This window comes from Pelodiscus sinensis, chromosome 3 (genome assembly GCF_052426305.1).
Source record: "Pelodiscus sinensis isolate ZL-2025 chromosome 3, ASM5242630v1, whole genome shotgun sequence".
In the NCBI taxonomy this organism is placed as follows: Eukaryota; Metazoa; Chordata; order Testudines; family Trionychidae; genus Pelodiscus; species Pelodiscus sinensis.
The window spans coordinates 190,809,287-190,815,497 of NC_143054.1; positions in this window are offsets into that span (position 1 = coordinate 190,809,287).

The window sequence follows — 6,211 nt, forward strand, 5'->3', positions numbered from 1 at the left end:
CACTGAGCATTCTGTAGCAATCCTGATCAGCCACACAGGGCTTCTCCTCCCCCTCCTCAGCATTTCCAGCTCTCACAATTTTGACTAGTTGGTGTTTTTCTTAAATACCCAGCTCCTGAAGTCATAGGGTTCTTTGAGATTCTCTTGGTCCCCTTTTCAAGCTTTCTTCCACAACCATAAGGGCCAGAAACCTCTTTAAAAACAAAAACTGAGATGTCACAAACATATGACAGCAAGAGCTGTGGCTTTAAGGTAAACAAGAATGGAGGAAGTTACCATAAATGTGGGGAGTTGGCAACATTGCTTAAGTAGCCTTTTATACTAATGGGTAGGGCCTGAAGCTGAATTTTAATATTGTTCCCTCAGAGATGGTGAATATATTGAATTGTTTATTTCCAAATTTAACTTTTTCTACAGCTTTCATTGCAGATAGTTGGTATGTTGCATAGTCAGATGAGTTGTCCAAAGAACGACAATTCTATTTTGCAACTTTTTGAGTTTTCAGATTTTGCTTTGATTTCTCATTGAAATAACCATGTTTTGACCTGTTTTGCAAAAAACTGAATTGTGTATAAGGTTGGTCTACACTATGTGATGAATTTGATTTAAGATGCGCAACTCCAGCTATGAGAATTTCAGATCGAATTTCTCCAGTGTCCCCACATTGGGAGGTCGACAGAGCTTGGTCCTGCCAACTCTCCCAGCAACTTCCCTTACTTCTCATGACCCTGTGGAGTACTGGGGTCAATAGGGATGCTATCAGAGTTTGATTTAGTGGGTCCTTACTAGACCCACTAAATTGAACCCTGGAAGATCAACCTCAACCTTCCCGTAAGTATAGACAAGTCAAAAGTATCTGTTTCAGAGTAAGAGCTAAGATGTAAGGTTCAGGGCTCCGGCTGCACTACAAGAGAGAGCATGCTCATATTTGATAGCTGAGTTGCTAGGACACTGACCTGTGGGACACTCAGGAAGAAGAGGGTCTTGATCCTGGGTCAGAGAAGAAGTGTTTGTTTTTTTAAATTACAAATCACTCTGAATCAAGCAGAGGAGGGCTACATACTTTTGTCTTCTGAATTCCTGATCACTGCCCTAACCACCAATCTAAAGAGAGTTTTTAAGCCAGAAAATGTTGTCAGAAGTTTTACAATCATCTCTAATGACTATATATGTATTTTGTGACCCTGGGTAAGGAAGTAGAATTAAACAAACTTTGAACTTGATTTGTGTGCCCTGAAAGATTCTGTTGTATTATTTCATCAACAGCTTTTAGTATTAAGTTAGACATTTCCGTGTTAAGGCACCTGGGATTAAGACAATCAAATAAAATCAATTACAGATCAGCAGATTGTAACAGAAGCTGCTGCTTGCTAGCAAACTGTATTTTCTCTTATTATGATCTATCAAACACTGGCCAAAGAGTTCTCATGTCAGCTCACCAGGCGTGGGTTCAAACAGGCCCCTGAAATAACCTATCCTAGAGACATAAGCTCATCATTGAGAGAGACTCCTGCTGCCTACCCCTGAGAGTTTAAACCTCAGACTCAAAAACAGGAATGGGAGAGCAAAGCTTAATGGGGCCTAGAGATCTAACCCCTTAAGCTGGGCTTGTCAGCCAGTGTAAATCCTGTGGCACTTGCAGATGTATGTTCCAAGGGCAAACATTAAATAGAATTTTGTATTGATTGAAGCTAAGTGACATCATTATTTCTACAAGCCCAAGGCCTGTCTTCATTTAACTTACATTTTTCATGGACATGCAGGGTTGTGTTGGTTTATCTATATGCTATAAAAATTGAGAAACAAGGTGGGTGAGATGATATCTTCCCTTGCTGAATTACAAGCTTTCAAACTGCATTTTCACTGTAAAACATGAAGATTATTGGGTGTATGCTGACCTCTGATGGCCATAAACATGTATGATATATTCCTGTAGGGCAGCTATGTGTGTTGGGAGAAATACAAAGCCTTGATGGAAAAAATGCTAGCATGAAAACACACACAGGCAAACCCCCTTTTGGTAAGAACTCTAATTAAGTAAAGACTTTTTTTTCCCTGTGATCTTTTAAAATACAATTGCCTTTTTAGGGATAACGGGAAAATGTGTGAAGATTAAACAAAGCTTGCAGAAAAGAGAACTCTAGAGGGAAATTTTATTTCTCTTCCTTTCAGTCAATCGAGAATCTTTCCCCAGGGCATTGCCAGAAAATTAATCATCTTTCCATCTCAGGACTTTTTACTTTGTGATAACTCATACGCATGAGCTATGCAACTGCATAAACATAGTGAGATAAAGCTGTATTGAGTAGTTATACAAGGTGAGCTAGGAGAGGTCAGGTGTGGGTATAATACAGACCTTGTCCAGCTACCTCAAGATAAACTTTGCATGTGCTTTGCATCCATTTAGGTTTAAACACACCTTTCTAAGCAGTGAAGGCAAAGTCTTCCTCTACGTGGTAGTCTTAGTTATTCTGGGAGTTATTATTTCCAAATAACCTCGTAGTGTAGACTTTTCAAAAACACCATAACAGAGGCCCAACTTAAATGTATACACCAAATTAAAAAACAGAGGAAGAGAACCAAAAAAGTGCCACCATGGCTTAACAACCAAGGAAAAGAAGCAGAGAGAGATAAAAAGGCAGTGTTTAAAAAATGGAAGTTAAATCCTAGTGAGGAAAATAGAAATTAGCATAAACTCGGTCAAATTAAGTGTAAAAATATAAGAAAATTCAAAAAGGAGTTTGAAGAACAGCTAGCCAAAAAATAAAAAAGTAACAGCAAAATGTTTTTCTAGTACATTAGAAGCAGGAAGCCTGATAAACAACCATGAGGGGCCCCGGACGATCAAGATGCCAAAGAAACACTCAAAGATCATAAGGTCATTGTGGAGAAACTAAATAAATTCTTTGCTTTGGTCTTCACAGCTGAGGATGTTAGGGAGATTCCCACACCCGAGCTATTCTTTTTAAGGTGAGAATCTTAGGAATTGTCCCAGACTGAGGTGTCATTAGTAGAGGTTTTGGAACAAATTGATAAACTTATCAGTGACAAGTCACTGGGTCCAGATGGCATTCACCACCTAAGTTCTGAAAGAACTCAAATGTGAAATTGAGGAACTATTAACTGTGGTTTGTAACTTATCTTTTAAATCAGCTTCTGTATCTAATGACTGGAAGATAGCTAACCTGACACCAATATTTAAAAAGGGCTTTAGAAGTGATCCTGGTTATTAAAGACCAGTAAGTCTAATGTCAGTACTGGGCAAATTAGTTGAAACTATAGTAAAGAATAACATTGTCAGACACACAGATGAACATAATTTGATGGGGGAAAGTCACCATGGTTTCTGTAAATGGAAATCATGCCTTACTAATCTACTAGAGTTCTTTGAAGGGGTCAACAAACATGTGGACAAGTGGATATAGTGTACTTAGATTTCCAGAAAGCCTTTGACAAAGTCCCTCACCAAAGGCTCTTCAGTAAAGTAAGTTGTCATGGGATAAGGAGGAAGGTCCTTTTATGGATTGATAACTTGTTAAAAGATGGGAAACAAAGGGTAGGAATAAATAGTAAGTTTTCAGAATGGAGACAGGTAATTAGTTGTGTCCCCCAAGGGTCTGTACTTGGACCAATCCTATTCAGCCTATTTATAAATGATCTGGAGAAAGGAGTAAACAGTGAGGTGGAAACATTTGCAGATGATACCAAACTGCTCAAGATAGTTAAGACCAAAGCAGACTATAAAGAGCTTCAAGACTATAAAGAGCTTAGTCACCAAACTAAGTGACTGGGCAATAAAATTGCAAATGAAATTTAATGCTGATAAATGGAAAGTAATGCACGTTGGAAAAAATTATCCCAACTATACATACCATAGGATGGGGACTAATTTAGCTATAACTTCTCAAGATTTTGGAGTCATTGTGGATAGTTCTCCGAAAACATTCACTTAATGTGCAGCGGCAGTCAAAAAAACAAACAGAATGTTAGGAATTGTTAAAAAAGGGATAGTAAATAAGACAGAGACTATCTTATTCCCTCTCTATAAAACCATGGTATGCCCACATCTTAAATACTGCATACAGATGTTGTCGCCTCATCTCAAAAAAGATACATGGGCATTGGAAAAGGTTCAGAAAAGGGCAACAAAAATGATTAGGGATTTGGAGCAGGTCCCATATGAAGAGAGATTAAAAAGACTGGGACTTTTCATCTGAGAAAAGAGGAGACGATGGGGGGATATCGTAGAGGTATATAAAATCATAACTGGTGTGGAAAAAGTGAATAAGGAAAAGTTATTTACTTGTTCCCATAACATAAGAACTAGGAGTCACCACTGAAATTAATAGGTAGCATGTTTAAAACAAACAAAGGGAAGTTTTTCTTTACATAATGCACGGTTGGCCTGTGGAACTCCTTGCCAGAGGATGTGATGAAAACCGGGACTTTAACAGGGTTCAAGAGAGAGCTAGATAGATTCGTGGAGGTTAGGTCCATCAATGGCTATTAGCCAGGATGGGTAGGAATGGTGTCATTAACTTCTGTCAGAGGATGGGAATGGATGACAGGAGGGGGATCATGTGATGATTCCCTGTTCTATTCACTCCCTCTGGGGCATCTGGCATTGGCCAATGTTGGAAGAGAGGATATTGGGCTAGATGGACCTTTGGCCACAGTATGACTGTCCTTATGTTCTTATGACATAACCTTAGAGAGATTTATGGTGTGACTTCCAAAAACTCTCAACATTGGTCTAATTCTTCTCCCACTGAAGTACATTGAATTCAACTCAGTGAGAGCAGAGATAGGGCAGCATGGAATTTTTCTGAAAATAACACTCTCTGGACCAGATCCAAAATAATTGCAGCCATGGGAGGCTTTCCATTGATTGGGTCCTTAAAGCACAGATTGGAAGTTGTAATAACTCAACATAGGAGGAGGAGTCACATTTTATCAGCAGAGGTCACACACAACTCCCTGTCAACACACATCAACACCCATCCACCATGGTACAACAGTCATCCCACTCCCTTGCATCATTCGGCAACTGGGAGGGAAAGGGAGGAGTTATGTGCTCAGTCACTGAGTGTTGTAGGATGGACAATATCTCCATTCTTTTGTCTCCATCTCTTCTGGCTGATAAGTTGGATGGGCATATGGTGGGTGGAAAAGATGAAGACGATTAAGGTGTTGGGAGGTGTTGTTGTATCTATCTCCCCCTTTTCCATGCCATCTCTCTGTGGCTGCAGTAAATTATGCTGGGGTCCCACCCAGCCACAAGTAGGCCCCAGGATACAAGGGAGGTGGAAGCACAGGGCTGTAGTCCTGCAGTGTAGGTGCTCATTAAAGTGGCAGGCAAGCTCTCTCATCACCGTAGCATCTGCAGCTTCCCGAGAGGCTGTAAAACTTCACCGTGAAATCAGATTTCTTTAGGGTCTTCTCGTTGTCATCTCCACTGAGGTGTTCCGACACGTCTCTGTATTAGAGTGTGACAAGTGTTCTAACATGCTTGGACAAGACTGCTTTTGGTCTACAGTGACCAAAACACCCATCCCCAACACCACCACTTTTTTCTTATCTAATGATTATCCTTATTTATTACCTCAGATGGAAGCTGGCCAGATATTTATACAATAGGGAGTTGCTGGCTACACACAAGAACACGCAAACACTTTAAACACAATGTTATAGATGCGCCCACACCCACACCAGCCATCTATAAACTAAGCTGAGATAGAAGTAAATCAGAATCCTCATTTTTTTCTGGTCTATGGAATGCACTCAGTGACTCAGAAGATAAGCATCTTGCTGCACAATCCAATAGATGGCTGTATTGCATTTCTTTCTATTAACAAATGATCACATTTGCTAGAGAGAAACACAGCTGTCACACCACTATGGAATTTATTTCCAGTCGTATTTCTTTAAACTATAGCAAAAAGTAGCATGGTGTTTTCCTGAAATAAAGTTATAGTGCCTCATTTGAACAATGGTATTATATTACTTATTAACTATGATGTGACTGTTACACTGTTTAGTGCACAGCGCTTGCTCTTATTTTCTTGGTGGGCTCCAGCTTGTTGGTTATGCTGGTTTCTTACCCTTCAGTTTAATCTTCTTTTGGTTGTGTTGAACAGAGAATTAAAAACAAACAAACAAACAAAAGCATTAGATAGGTAATCTCAACAATGGGCATAACTGGGTCAAATTC